The sequence below is a fragment of the Bos taurus genome, chromosome 4, assembly GCF_002263795.3.
Source record: "Bos taurus isolate L1 Dominette 01449 registration number 42190680 breed Hereford chromosome 4, ARS-UCD2.0, whole genome shotgun sequence".
In the NCBI taxonomy this organism is placed as follows: Eukaryota; Metazoa; Chordata; class Mammalia; order Artiodactyla; family Bovidae; genus Bos; species Bos taurus.
The window spans coordinates 72,060,005-72,076,480 of NC_037331.1; the positions used below are offsets into that span (position 1 = coordinate 72,060,005).

Here is a 16,476-nt window from a genome sequence, read left to right on the forward strand (position 1 = left end):
GTGACGTAGAAAATCAGATAGTCTTGAGTGTCTGTGTTCAGTTTGAGTGTCACTATAGCAACATGTTCTTCAAAAAAAGTGAGTAGCAGATTTAAGAGGTAACAGGAGAAACTAGGATTAAAACAAAACCAAAAACCTTTGGAAATATTCTCCACAAAATCCATTTTAAAGTTGAATTACCAGAGATTGGTAATATGTCCAGAATTTGGTTTAGTTACCCGGAAAAGAGGTAGGAAATCCATTATTATTCAGGAATCAAACTCTGAGGCTCCCTAGAGACCAGGGTGAAAGTGAAAGTGAAAGTCGCTCAGTCTTGTCCGACTCTTTGCGACCTCATGAAATTCTCCAGGCCAGAATACTGGAGTGGGTAGCCGTTCCCTTCTCCAGGGGATCTTTCCAACCAGGGATCGAGCCCAGGTCTTCCGCGTTGCAGGCGGATTCTTTATCAGCTGACCTACCAGGGAATCGGGTTGAGCACCTTCTATCAAGTGTCAGGGAGGGAAAATCCAGTTTAAAAAAAAATTGTTGAACTTTAATACTTTATTTCAAAAATAAAGTCTTTTATTTTTGAGACCCATTGTTGAGTCTCAATCCCAACAATGACACCTTCACTGCTCTTTGTTAATAACCCTTCTATCAGTGTTCGCTCCCAACTCAATCTTAACCAATAAACTCTGAAGTCTCTCCCAGCCACATTATAAACACATTTTAAAGTTAAAAAGCTTTCAACCCTCAGGTCAAGGAGTGATCCTGAAATGGGGCTATTTTAGGGGAAGGAGCACTGCTCAACACACCTATGGGCTGCTGCTGCCTTTTATCTTGTTTTGAACTCCTAGCTCTGCTTTTAGGCAGCAGCTAAACTAGCAAAGATAAATAACATAAAGTGCTAGGCTATGTGAACTTACAGAAAAAGTGGCAAGGGAGTGTCTGCGCAGTCAAGTACAATTTAATGCATCTAGAGGGAAATAATTAAAGTAGGCTTAGTGCAATCCTGAATCCTTACAGGAAGCTGCTGGAGCAGTAAACTCTCTGATCAAAGAAGTCAACAAGAATATTAGGAATGACAAATAAAACTACAGAACAAAATGCAAAATATTATCATATCCTTGGAGAAAACTGATACCTTTGCTAATTAGAATATTATATATGGTTTTGACCTCTGGTTTAATTTTTTAAAGTATAATTGAACTATAATTTATCCCCAAAGGTATCCAAATTGATCCAGGAAATATGATGGACAGAGGGACATGAGAGAGAGAAGCTTGCCTTGGCAAGTATTAGACATTTTACATATTTAGTTCTCATAAAATGAGATAGGAAATATCAGCATTTTGCAGTGATGTATTGGAGAAGGCAATGGCACCCCACTCCAATACTCTTGCCCGGAAAATCCCATGGATGGAGGAGCCTGGAAGGCTGCAGTCCATGGGGTCGCTAAGAGTCAGACACGACTGAGCGACTTCACTTTCACTTTTCACTTTCATGCATTGGAGAAGGAAATGGCAACCCACTCCTGTGTTCTTGCCTGGAGAATCCCAGGGACGGGGGAGCCTGGTGGGCTGTCGTCTATGGGGTTGCATAGAGTCAGACACGACTGAAGCAACTTAGTAGTAGTAGTATAAGTTAATATAAGTTTTTTTCTGAAAATAACAATAATCTAACAGAAGCTTAATTAAACATAAGGGTTTTGTCTTTGTTACTCTGAAGAATTGTTGGGGTAAGTGATTGCTGGCATTTGCTCAGGACATTTTCCCCATAGCTGCAAGAACTGCTGAAATTATATCCAAATTCAAAGAAGAAAGAAAGGAGGCAACCAATACCTGACATTCCTTTTATCAAGTAAGAAAGAGTTTTCCTGGAAGCCCCTCTAAACATTTTTCACTTATGTAGTATTGACCAGACCTATTCATATAGCTATCCCTAGTGTATAAAGGAGGCTGGGAAAGCAAATCCAGAACTAATGTTTCCCAGGGTCTGTGATGAGGTGGTCACGAAGAGAATTTTCTAGAAAAGTGTGTTTGGTTAGTCAATTTATAGAGTCTGCCCAGCTCACCCCTTGAATTGCTTAATACCCATGTACCCCCTTCTCCCAGATGCAGGCATTTTACATTAAATGTATTCATCAGACCCCTAAGGAAGGCAACCCCAAAGTCTCAGCCAGCTACTGAAGTCTTCTCTGTCATTCGCTCTTTTTTCTTCCTTTTTTTTGTTTTTTTTTTGGAGTTTTTTGGACATGCCACATGTCATACAGGGTTTTAGTTCCCTGATATAGAATCCTTACCCCCTGCAGTGGAAGCACAAAGCCCTAACACTGGACTGCCAGGGAATTCCCACTATCATTCATTCTTAAAGTTTCGGCAGTCAATAGCTAAAGGACAAGAAAGTCACTTCTCCCTGTCCCAAAATATCCTATATAATAGCTAGCATGATAGAATAGTGGGAGTAGATTGCCCTTTCCTTCTCCAGGGGATCTTCCCAACCCAGGAATCGAAGCTGGTTCTCCCGCACTGCAGGCGGACTCTACTGTCTGAGCCACCAGGGAAGCCCTACAATTAAAAAGCTCTCAGAAAAGGAAAGAATGGAGAATGTCCAAGGTACATCTCTCCTGGTGCAAATGTTTCCCGAGGGGACACTTAAAACAACTTTATCATATATAAGTTATATGTCAATAAACCTATAAACAAAATATAAATATATAAATACATATATTGTTGTTTAGTCTCGAAGTCGTGTCTGACTTTTCGACTCCATGGACTGTAGCCTGCCAGGCTTCTCTGTCATGGGATTTCCCAGGCAAAAATATTGGAGTGGGTTGCCATTTCCTTCTCCAGGGGATCTTCCCAACCCAGGGATCAAACTCGCGTCTCCTGCATTGACAGGCGGATTTTTTATCACTGAGCCACAAAGGAAGTTATATATATATATATATATCCTTAAAAAAAGTTTCTCTAGGACAATCTTTTTTTAATTTTAATATACATTAAAATCACCTAGAGGACTTGTTAGAGTGTTGGCCCCATCCTCAGAGTTTGTGATTTAGAAAGTCTGGGAAGGGACTGAGAATTTTTATTTATAATGCCTGTTCTGCTGGCCTGGAGACTACTCACCCTCTCCCCTTGTCAGCACAAGTTCCTGCACCAGGCTCACAGTGAGTCCAAGCAAAACAACATGTTGGAACAGAGAAGTTTGGAACAGAGAAGGTTTGTTGCAGGGCCATGCAAGGAGACAGATGGCTCACATCCCCCCAAAATTCGAAATCCCCAAAGGGTTTCAGCAAAGCATTTTTAAAGGCCAGGTGGGTGTAGGGTGTTGTCTGAAGCTTATGTGATCAACTTGTGCATGATTCACTGATTGATGGTAAGGAACATGGTGGTATCAGTCCTTAGGTGCCAGTAGGTCTGGGAGCTATGTGCTCATGATTATCAGGTACTTACCATCCTCCACTTAGTGAGGAGTTTCCACATCTGTAAAAAACAACTCAGGAAGGTGTTTGTGTGCATGTGTGTGGGCTAAGTTACCTCAGTAGTGTCCAACGCTGTGATCCCATGGACTGTAGCCCACCAGGCTTCTCTGTCCATGGAATTCTTCAGGCAAGAACACTGGATTGGGTTGCCATGTCCTCCTGCAAGGGATCTTCCCTACCCCGGGATCAAACTCACGTCTCTTATGTCTCCTGCATTGGCAGGTGGGTTCTTTACCACTAGAGCCATCTGGAAAGCCTCAGAACATGCATTAGACAGTGTTATCTAGGTGTCAATACTTCAGAGAGGAGCTGAAGCAGAGGATATGCGGGAAGGGCCTGTCCTGGGAAAGCCCCATAGGGTCCTGTTCAGTTACACCCTGTAACTTGGAATGTATAATTCTACCCACCATTCCTGCTTCAAGGCTGCAGCCTTGAGAGAGTTGTTGAGACCATCTGAATAGTATATGTGACTGAACCTACTTAAGGTCTGCATATAAAATATAAGATTCTATAAGGCTAATGTGGAGATCTGCCTGTCCTGTGGTCACCGAAGACAAGCCCTTGTAAATAACTTCCCTTGTTTATTAAACCTGCCACCTACCAATCTGGAGTGGTCTGCCTCTTTCTTTAGTCCCTCCTTGCCCTCTGTGTACAAGGATCAGTTTGTGAATAAACACTTTACCTATGTCCCTCCTGATACATGTTAAAGTGTTTTAGAGCAAAATGCCAGGTGTCATATCTTTTCATACTCATAAATGCTTTGGCATCTATCTTTAACAAATAAGTTTTAAAAGATCGATAATATCATTATAATACATAATAAATTAAGCAAGAATTCCCTAATGTCATCTACTATCCAACTTCCATTCAAATTTCCTTAATTTTGTTCTAATTAGAATCCAGGTAAGGTCAATACTTTGTATTCAGTTTATATGTACTTAACAGGGCTTCCCCAGAGAAGGCAATGGCACCCCACCCAGTACTCTTGCCTGGAAAATCCCATGCACAGATGAGCCTGGAAAGCTGCAGTCCATGGGGTCACTGAGGGTTGGACATGACTGAGCGACTTCACTTTCACTTTTCACTTTCATGCATTGGAGAAGGAAATAGCAACCCACTAAGAATCCCAGGGACAGGGGAGCCTGGTGGACTGCCGTCTATGGGGTCACACAGAGTCGGACACGACTGAAGTGACTTAGCAGCAGCAGAACAGGGCTTCCCAGGTGGTGCTAGTGGTAAAGAATCTGCCTGCTAATGCAGGAGATGTAAGAGACACAGGTTCAATCCTTGGGTTGGGAAGATTCCCTGGAGGAGGGCATGGCAACCCACTCCAGTATTCTTGCCTGAAGAATCCAATGGACAGAGGAGCTTGGTGGGCTACAGTCCACAGGGTCACAAAGAGTTGAACATGACTAAAGCAAGGCAATACGTAATATATAACAAGTCTTTTGTAATTTTAAATAGTTCCCTTTCTCCCATGCTGATTTGTTATGCCATTTATTTGCTGGAAAAAACAAAGTCAGTTTTCTTGTAGAATATCTTTCTGGATTGTTTTGTTTACCAAAAAATGTCATTTAATATAATCTTCTAGCCCCTATCTTCTATAAATTCATACATGAATTTGAAGACTTCAATTCAGTTCAGTTCAGTCCCTCAGTCGTGTCCGACTCTTTGCAACCCCATGGACTGCAGCACGCCAGGCCTCCATATCCATCACCAACTCCTGGAGGTTTTTCAAACTCATGTCCATTGAGTCGGTGATGTCTGAAGACTTCACTGGCTATTACACTCAGAAGAAGTTCTTTTCAAAAGAGTTTTTCACCAATGATGCTATGTTCTGAATTCTTGACTTCTGGAGACAGCCTTGCCTGAAAATTCCTATAAGGCCCACATAACATGGTGCTGTATACCTAAGAACGCATTTTCTAGGACTTCCCTGGTGGTCCAGTGGCTAAGGCTTTGAGCTCCCAAGGCAGAGGGCTGGGGTTTGATCCCTGCTCTAGGCAACTAGATCACACATGCTGCAACTAAGAGTTCATAGGCTGAAGCTTAGACCTGTCACAGCCAAATACATTAATAAATATTAAAAACAAAAACAATTTCCCTTCTTTCCCCATCTCTCAACTCAGCTCAGTACCAAGGCCATTTTCTCTGTAGTCCTCTGTGGATGAAGGAGAGATTTTGGAAATGCTTCATTCAGCCTTACTCTGAGACCTTTGGGATCCCAGCTTAATGTGAGAGGGTCTCCTATTAGGCATTACCTTAGACTTTGACCTCAGTTCTCCTCCCTGAGCTAAGTCATCAAAACCAAAGCACAAGTTTGCCTGGAAGAACTAATGTTCCCAGAGCTATTTTAGTGTAGGAAATTTCTTGTTGTTCATGCACGGGCAAAACCCAGAAGGGCAAGTTAATGCCCTTGGGACCAAACTTTGACCAGTGGAGAATGTGAGCCAATAAATATGTCCCTCTTTCTCCCCTACAGTATTTATGAGATGCAGTTCATATGGCATCTCCAAAGCTCCCATAGGATTGAATGATTTCCTCATCCATAGCCTGTCCTCACTCTTTCTCTTTTCATTTCCTTAATCTCTAGGTTCTCACTCCCACATGAAAGACTCACTTTTGGGTGGAACCAGCCTAAGACAGGGCTTCCCGGGTGGCTCAGCTGATAAAGAATCTGCCTGCATTGTGGGAGACCTAGGTTCGATCCCTGGTTTGGGAAGATCCCCTGGAGAAGGGAACGGCTACTCTCTCCAGTATTCTGGCCTGGAGAATTCCAAGGGGGTTGCAAAGAGTCAGACATGACTGAACCTAAGGCAATGTCCTAAACCTATTTTAATCTGTGCATTTATCCTTTTTCTCCCCTTTAAATGTATTTATTGAAGACACTGGGCCCCTTTGTCCTGTATTTTTTCCATATTGTGAGTTTCACTGATTACCTTCCTGTGGTTAGTCTTAGTTTGTTCCTTTGTACTCTGTATTTCCCATGATCTAGAGCCTTGATCAGATTGAGGTTCAAAATTTTAGCAAGAATATCTCATAGGTGGTAGTGGATATTCCCATGTAGAATGTACATATGAGGTTTGGATGTCTCTGTAATGTTAACATTGATCTCTGAGTTTAGTTTTTGCCAACCTGACCCATAAATGTTCCCCTTCCACTTTTCACCTAATCACTTCCTTCACTTTTTGCTTTATACATTTTGAATGCTAAAATTGTTTTAGGCAAGTAGCAGCAATACAAGTTTAGAATTGTTATGAAAGTGAAAGTGTTAGTCGCTCAGTCATGCCTGACTCTTTGTGACCCTATGGACTGCAGCCCACCAGGTTCCTCTGTCCCTGGGATTTTCCACTCAAGGATACTGGGGTGGTCTGCCACTCCCTTCTTCAGGGGATTTTCTTGATCCAGGGATCAAACCTGGGTCTCCTGCACTGCAGGCAAACTCTTTACTGACTAAGCCACTAGGGAAGCCCTGGTATTATAATTGTTACATTTGGTGCATTAAGCTATATGTCCAAATGAAGTAAATCCATTTCTAGAGGATTTTTTTTTTTTTGGTTTAAAGTCTATTTTATTTGTTATTAACAAAAGCTATACCAATTTTATTTTGATTATGTATCTTTTTCCATGTTTTTATTTTCAATAAGAAGTAAGCAACATACATGAAAAACCTGGGATTTTCCAAACATATCTTCTAAAACTATAGCCTTGTTACAGTTGTGTTTTCTTAGTCCCCAAACATAGCAGATGATAATTCGACCAATTTTTCCACTTTTATCACCAACATAGAAAAGTTGTAGGTCCTCACTGCCCACTATCCTAACACTTCTAAATAGCCAATTCTGTATTTTAAAGTCTCTTGTTTTTAGTACTCCATTGTGGTACTGAATTCTCTAGAGTTCAAAATGCATTTTACTAAAAATAATAGAAAACTCAACTGAGGCAGTTGAAACAAATTTAGCTGGTTCAGCAGCTAAATTGCTGACATCTCTGCAGTGCCTTTGGCCTTTCCTTCACCATCACACAACTGCTAATGCAGCATCAGCCCTCCTTCCTGCCATCTCTACTTATCCAACTCCCATCCTCAGGAGTCAGCTCAAATTTCCCCTACTTTGGAAAGGAGGTCCCCTGGAGGAGGTAATGGCAAACCACTCCAGTATTCTTGCCAGGATAATCCCAAGAGCAGAGAAGCCTGGAGGGCTACAGTCCATGGGGTTGCAAAGAGACTGAGCAGAGCACAGCACAGTTGCCTGTCTAGAGCACATTATGCACATTATGATATTAATGCAACCTTTTTGGGTGTGATGGAAGCAGCATCCAGAATAAGTGGAGTAAGGAAGGGTGGGAGATGATAGAGTGAAATGTAGACAGTTCTTTTCTAATTTTTAAAATTAATTAATTTTAATTAGAGGCTAATTACTTTAAAATATTGTGGTGGTTTTTGCCATACATTGACATGAATCAGCCACGGGTGTACATGTGTCTTTTTAGTGAAAAAAGTTTGTTCATGAAGGTGAAAGCAAAAAGACAGTCTGTTGTTCTGTCTGAAACAGTTTATACAGTAATATATATATATATAGTTGCATATGTGTATATTCTCTTTCAGATTCTTTTCTATTATAGTTTATTATAAGATATTCAATATAGTTCCCTATATTATACAGTATCTTATTTATTTTATACAAAGTAGCATGTATATGTTAATCCCAAACTCCTAATTTATTCACCCCTCCAGAAGCCCCTTTGGTAACCATAAGTTTGTTTCTATGTCTGTTAGTGTATTTCTGTTTTGTAAACAAGATCATTTGTATCACTTTTTAATGATATGTAAATGATATCATATTTGTCTTTGTCTGGCTTAGTTCACTTAGCATGACATTAATAATATCTAGATCCATCCGTGTTGCTGCAAATGGCATTATTTCATTCTTTTTATGGCTAATATTCCACTGTGTGTGTGAGTGTGTGTGTACCACATCTTCTTTTCTTTTTAAAAATTTTTTATTATAGTTGATTTACAATGTTGTCTTAGTTTCCACTGTACTGCAAAGTGAATCAGTTTTACATATACATATATTCACTCTTTAGATTCTTGTCAGTACAGAGTATTGAGGAGAGTTCCTCATCGTATACAATATGTCTTTATCAGTTATCTGTTTTACGTATAGTAACGTGTAAATGTCATCCCAACCTCTCAGTTTATCCCTTCCCCTCTTTGCCTGTGGTAAATGTAAGTTTGCTTTCTACATCTATTTCTACAAAACAGGCTCTATTTCTGTTTTGTAAATTAGTTCATGTATGTCACTTTTTAGATTCCACAAGACTTACTTCACTTAGTATGAAAATCTCTAGGTCCGTCCATGTTGCTGCAAGTGGTTATTATTTCATTCTTTTTTATGGCTGAGTGATATTCCACTGTATACATGTACCACATCTTTATCCATTCTTCTTCTCATGGACATTTAGGTTGCTTCTATGTCTTGGCTATTGTAAATAGTGGTGCAGTGAATGCTGGGGTGCATGTATCTCTTCCAATTAGAACTTTCTTCAAATATATGGTCAGGAGTGGGATTGCTGGATCATATGGTAGTTCAATTTTTAGTTTTTTTTAAGGAACCTCCCTAGTGTTTTCCATAGCGGTTATATCAATTTATATTATCACCAACACTGTAAGAGGGTTCCCTAATGTTCCTAAATTTTCCTTCAAAATTTTTTCTTTGTAGACTTTTTTTTTTTAAGTTTCCAAACAATTTATAAGAGCATTTAACAGATGTTCACAGTACACAGGAGAATAAGGATTAGCAAAGAAAGTAGCATCTGATCTCTTTGGCTAGGGGCAAGAAATACATATCCATAGGAAATGGAAATATGTATCTAAATGGAAATATGTATACCAAAAATTAACATTTTGGGGGTAGATTACAGGTGATTTTTGGCTTTTCCCCCCTAACTTCTGATTTCTCCCAAGGTGTGTTTTTATTTAATAATAAACATGTATTGCTTTTCAACTGGGGAAATATGGTATGGGTGCAGGGGGGCAAAAAACATAGAAGACATAAAAAAATCCAGTTGTATTTTTTCAATATTCTAATTTTTAAACTATGAAGAATCATGATATCTAAATCTATGTATGAAAAAAGAAAATGTGTAGAGAGATCCTTTTTTTTTAGTTATAAAAATATCAAATACAAAAGAGTAGAAATTATTGCTTTACTTGAGAAACTTACTTCCAAATTACTTTCATGTGTTTTAAAAAGTCATAAAGAGCATCCAAGAAAAAATCATATACAGTTTCCCTAGGAATAAGTACAAAAAAATGGGGTTGATGACTGCCCCAAATGATATTTCCTAAAGGAAAAAAATGTAATATTTAACTTCTTTTTTTTTTTTTTTTTTTTTTGAGGCAGAGACGCTAACTCCTTGGAAGGAAAGTTATGACCAACCTAGATAGCATATTCAAAAGCAGAGACATTACTTTGCCAACAAAGGTCCGTCTGGTCAAGGCTATGGTTTTTCCTGTGGTCATGTATGGATGTGACAGTTGGACTGTGAAGAAGGCTGAGCACTGAAGAATTGGTGCTTTTGAACTGTGGTGTTGGAGAAGACTCTTGAGAGTCCCTTGGACTGCAAGATCCAACCAGTCCATTCTGAAGGAGATCAGCCCTGGGATTTCTTTGGAAGGAATGATGCTAAAGCTGAAACTCCAGTACTTTGGCCACCTCATGCGAAGAGAGTTGACTCATTGGAAAAGACTCTGATGCTGGGAGGGATTGGGGGCAAGAGGAGAAGGGGACGACAGAAGATGAGATGGCTGGATGGCATCACTGACTCAATGGACGTGAGTCTGAGTGAACTCCGGGAGTTGGTATTGGACAAGGAGGCCTGGCGTGCTGCGATTCATGGGGTTGCAAAGAGTTGGACACAACTGAGTGACTGATCTGATCTGATCTGATCTCAAGTGAACTAACTACACACGTCATAATAAAATTTTCTTACTTTACAAGGAGGAAAGACTGTGAGCCTGCTTTTGATGCATGTTAAATACAAAATCCACTGTTCTGCTCAAGATGTTGCTGCTGCTAAATCGCTTCAGTCGTGTCTGACTCTGTGCGACCCCATAGATGGCAGCCTACCAGGCTCCTCTGTCCCTGGGATTCTCCAGGCAAGAACGCTGGAGTGGGCTGCCATTTCCTTCTCCAAAGTATGAAAGTGAAAAGTGAAAGTGAAGTTGCTCAGTCGTGTCTGACTCTTCGAGACCTCATGGACTGCAGCCTACCAGGCTCCTCTGTCCATGGGAGTTTCCAGGCAAGAGTACTGGAGTGGGTTGCCATCTGCCTTCTCCGTCTGATCAAGATGAGGGGGAAAAAAAAAATCATTCTTCAACACTTCAGTTCTCATGCAATGAAACCCAAAGGTCTGTTGAATCCACCTTTTCAATTCATGTACTGCCTATACTTTCTCTTCTGCGACACATTTATGGAATAGGCATTTACAGAGCCATCCACCTTTTTCCCTTTTGTGGAGTCAAAGGAGGCAAATCCCATTAACTTCATTTCTATTTCTTCCTCTATGTTGCCTTCTAAGTCTTCCTCAGTTATCTGATGTTCTTTGCTCTTTGTTTCTTTTGTTTCTTTCTTCTTCTCATCTCTTCTTTCTTTCAGTCGAGAAGGGGCAGGAGATGTGGATCTATGTCTTCTTGGGGACCTGGACCTGGACCGCCTTCTGTGCGGGAAGGAGAGCGGCTGCTTCTATCTCACTCCCCAGACTGGGACCTTTCTAGGCGCCTGGGTTCATCTTTCCCAGATGTGGACCCGGACCGCCTACGCTCCATCCGCTCCATCCGTGGGGAACCGCTGCAGCTGAGACCCATTTTGAATCCTCCTCCAATACAAGTCTTCTTTGTAGTCGTCTTGCTGATAGTCATTCTGACTGAAGGGAGGTTATACCTCATTGTAGTTTTGATTTGCATTTCTTTAATAATCAGTGACCTTGAGCATTTCTACATATGCCTGTAGGCCATCTGTATGTCTTCTTTGAAGAAAGGTCTATTTCGATCTCCTGCCCATTTCTGGATTGCATTATTTGTTTTTTTAATATTGATTGTATAAGCTGTTTGTATATTTTGGAGATTAATCCCTTGTGGGTTGCATTATTTCTCCCCATTCTGTAGGTTGTCTTTTCATTTTGTTTATGGTTTCCTAGGCTTCAGCAATATTTGAACCATGAACTTCCTGATGTTCAAGCTGGTTTTAGAAAAGGCAGAGGAACCAGAGGTCAAATTGCCAACATCTGCTGGATCATAGAAAAAGCAAGAGAGTTCTAGAAAAACATCTATTTCTGCTTTATTGACTATGCCAAAGCCTTTGACTGTGTGGATCACAATAAACTGTGGAAAATTCTTCAAGAGATGGGTACACCAGACCACCTGATCTGCCTCTTGAGAAATTTGTATGCAGGTCAGGAAGCAACAGTTAGAACTGGACATGGAACAACAGACTGGTTCCAAATAGGAAAAGGAGTTCGTCAAGGCTGTATATTGTCACCCTGTTTATTTAACTTATATGCAGAGTACATCATGAGAAACGCTGGACTGGAAGAAACACAAACTGGAATCAAGATTGCCAGGAGAAATATCAATAACCTCAGATATGCAGATGACACCACCCTTATGGCAGAAAATGAAGAGGAACTCAAAAGCCTCTTGATGAAAGTGAAAATGGAGAGTGAAAAAGTTGGCTTAAAGCTCAACATTCAGAAAACGAAGATCATGGCATCTGGTCCCACCACTTCATGGGAAATAGATGGGGAAACAGTGGAAACATTGTCAGACTTTATTTTTCTGGGCTCCAAAATCACTACTGATGGTGACTGCAACCATGAAATTAAAAGACGCTTACTCCTTGGAAGGAAAGTTATGACCAACCTAGATAGCATATTCAAAAGCAGAGACATTACTTTGCCAACAAAGGTCCGTCTAGTCAAGGCTATGGTTTTTCCTGTGGTCATGTATGGATGTGACAGTTGGACTGTGAAGAAGGCTGAGCACTGAAGAATTGATGCTTTTGAACTGTGGTGTTGGAGAAGACTCTTGAGAGTCCCTTGGACTGCAAGGAGATCCAACCAGTCCATTCTGAAGGAGATCAGCCCTGGGATTTCTTTGGAAGGAATGATGCTAAAGCTGAAACTCCGGTACTTTGGCCACCTCATGTGAAGAGTTGACTCGTTGGAAAAGACTCTGATGCTGGGAGGGATTGGGGGCAGGAGGAGAAGGGGATGAGATGGTTGGATGGCATCACTGACTCAATGGACGTGAGTCTGAGTGAACTCCGGGAGTTGGTGATCAATAGGGAGGCCTGGCGTGCTGCGATTCATGGGGTCGCAAAGAGCTGGACACGACTGAGTGACTGATCTGATCTGATCTGATCTTGCTGTGAAAAAGCTTTTAATTAGGTCCCATTTGTTTATTTTTGTTTTTATTTTCATTACTTTAGGAGGTAGATCCAAAAATATATCGCTGCGATTTATGTCAGTGTTCTTTCTGTTTTCCTCTAGGAGTTTTACAGTATTCAGTCTTACATTTAGGTCTAAAATCCATTTTGAATTTATTTTTGTATATGGTGTTAAAGAATATTCTAATTTTATTCTTTTACATCTAACTGTCCAGTTTTCCCAGCACCAGTTATTTTAGACTGTCTTTTTCCCATTGTATATTGCTGCCTCCTTTGTCACAGATCAGGTGACCATAGGTGCATGGGTTTATCTCTTGGCTTTCTATCCTGTTCCACTGATCTATATTTCTGTTTTTGTGCCAGTACCATTCTGTCTTCATTACTGTAATTTGTAGTATAGCCTGAAATCAGAAAGCATGACTCCTCCAGCTCTGTTCTTTTTTCTCAAGATTGTTCTGGCTATTTCTGTGTCTAGGACTTCCAAAACTATGTTGAATAAAAGTAGTGAGAGTGGGTATCCTTGTCTTGTTCCTGATCTTAGAGGAAATGCTTTCAGTTCTTTACCTTTGAGTATGATGTTAGCTGTTGGTTTGTCATATATGGCCTTTATTATGCTGGGGTAGGTTTCCTCTATGCCTACTTTCTGGAGAGTTTTTTTAAAATCATAAATTATATTGAATTTTGTCAAAAGCTTTTTCTGCATCTATTGAGATGATCATATGGTTTTTATTCTTCAATTTGTTAGTGTAGTGTATCACACTGATTTGCAGATATTGAAAAATTTTTGCATCCCTAGGGTAAATTCCACTTGATCTTGGTATATGGTCCTTTTAATGTATTATTGCACTCAGTTTACTGGTATTTTTTGATAATTTTTGCATCTATATGTTCATTAGTGATATTGGCCTATAATTTTTTGTGTGGTATTTTTGTCTTACTTTGGTATCCGGGTGATGGTGCCTCACAGAATGAGTTTGAAGGTATTCCTTTCTCTACATTTTTTGGGAACAGTTTCAGAATAATAAGTATTAACTCTTCTCTAAATGTTTGGTAGAATTTGCCTGTGAAGCCAGTTAGTCCTGAATGTTTGTTTATTGGGAGTTTTTAAGTTACTGATTCAATTTCAGTACTGGTGATTGGTTTGCTCATAGTTTCTATTTCTTCCTGATTCAGTGTTGGGAGATTGTACCTTTCTAAGAACGTGTCCATTTCTTCTATAATGCTCATTTTATTCGTGTATAGTTACTTGTGGTAGACTCTTATGATCCTTTGTATTCTGATTGTATTGATGTGAGCCCTCTCCCTTTTTTTTTTTCTTGATAAATCTGGCTAAGGGCTTATCAATTTTGTATCTTTCCAAAGAACCAGCTTTTAGTTTTATTGATTTTTTTCTATATTTTTTGGCCTCTATTTTATTTAATTCTGCTCAGATCTTTATAATTTCTTTCCTTCTACTAACTTTGAGTTTTGTTTGTTCTTCTTTCTCTAGTTGCTTCAGTTGCAAGGTTGGGTTATTTATTTGAGATTTTTCATGTTCCCTGAGGTAAGCTTTTATTGCTATCAACTTCCCTCTTAGAACGACTTTTGGTGCATCGCATAAGTTTTGGATTGTCATGTTTTCATTTCCATATATGAAGAAATGTTATTCAGCCCTAAGAAAGAAGGAAATCCTGCTACTTGTGAATGGATCTTGCAGATATTTTAATAAGTGTAATAAGTCAGACAGAGAAAGACAAATAGTGCATGGTATTCCTTATATGTGGAATTTAACCCAAAAAAAGTCAAAATTATAGAAATAGAGAGTAGTAAAGTGGGAACTGAGCACTGGGAATGGGGGAGATAGAGAGAGGTTAGTAAAAGCAGGCAAACTCTCAGCTATAAAATGAATAATATCTAAGAATCTAATGTAAAAATAGTGACTATAGTTGATAGTGATAGTTGCTCAGTCATGCCAGACTCTTTGCAACTCCAAGGACTGTAACCTGCCAGGCTCCTCTGTCCATGGAATTTTTCAGGCAAGATTACTGGAGTGGGTTGCCATTTCCTTCTCCACTATTGATAACACTGTATTAAATAATTGAGATTTGCTAAGAATAAAATTTAAATATTCTCATCAAACAAGAGATAAATATGTGAGGTGATAAATGTGTTAATTAACCAGATTAATTGGTTATTAATTAAATAACTAGGTGGGAAGAAAATGAAAATGAAGACAGCAAAAATCCTATATATATACATATGCACTGCCTTCAAATAGAGTCAAAGGAGATATTCTGTCCCTAAAGGATGGGATGCTGTGTTTTAAATTGCTATTAAGACAAGTTTATTCCCACTCCATAATACACCTTGGGAAACTGTAGCTTAGTACCAGAGGAATTTTCTCACTTACCTCGCCTCTCATGATGTCCGTTCTGTGCCAGGGAGATGGAATTGTTTAAAGGTGTGCATCTATTACACTAAAAAAAATGGCCAAACCCTGTAAACCAAGCAATTTCTTGTTCTGGTATAATCTGCCTTAAAGAAATGCTCACAACACATACACAGGGCATTGCTTATAACAAGAGATTTAAATTTAAAAGTTATGGGGTATATTTACAGCAGCACAGTAGTTACAAAACTGTAAAATTATTTCTCCCAACTGAGAGAACTGGGGTAAGAATTTGGGTTCATGATGTAGGAAATGAAGGTTAAGGGCTTCTCTAGGCCTTGGGTTCTAATTTTATTTTACTGTATTGTGAAATCTTCTGCATCAAGGTCTAGAGTGCACTATTGAAATCTTGTAGCCCGATTTAGGCTTCAGTTGCATGTCATATATAGAATTCTTAAGGGTCTCATTAGTTGAAGATTTTGGGGAAATTTTTCAGAGCGACAATAAGTTTGGTGAGATACAGTTACCAAAATATGATGGATTGTTCTCTTAGACAAGAATTTAGGACAACAGAGAAAAGAATCTCTCTCTGTTTGTGAAACCTTGTCTAAGTTGTATTCAATTCTGGATACCACACTTGATCTGGGACACTGGCACATTGGCGTGTATTTTCAAAACACCACGATGGTGAAGGAATCTGAAACCACCTCAACAGAGGCAGGGAGTAAAAATAAATTCTTCCAGGGAAAGAGGAAAACATCCCAGTATTGTACAAAATGGTATTAACTCAATTGCTGATACCTCTTATAGCCCTGTCCTTCACCATTGTGTCCCTTGCTCTTAAGTCGACTGCCGTGCACACAGTGGGTCCTCAATCGATTTTTGTTGAATAGTTACGTTACCATGTAATCTTGAGGGTATGATCATAATTTAACTACTGCATCTGAAGGAAACATCATTGCAGTTCTTTGGGGACGCAGTGGCTGAATCCTGGCTCCCGCAGTGGCGCATCTAGGGCATCTTCGGTCCCAGGAGGCCTTGCCAGGGATGACCTTCCTTTCTCTTGCCCTTTTCCTCCCTCCCATTTCCAGGCTGTAGATGACTCCGTGGTCACGAGGTCGCCACAGTCCGCGCCGTCGTGGAGACAGCAGGACGTGGAGAGAGAACTACATTTCCCAGCTGACTCTTGTGTGCGC

At 39.9% G+C, this 16,476-nt stretch overlaps 1 pseudogene; it reads right to left on the reverse strand.

The window, feature by feature from the left end:
- Nucleotides 1-10,775: 10,775 nt before the first annotated feature.
- Nucleotides 10,776-11,972, reverse strand: LOC100295271 (U4/U6.U5 small nuclear ribonucleoprotein 27 kDa protein-like; annotated as a pseudogene).
- Nucleotides 11,973-16,476: the final 4,504 nt, after the last annotated feature.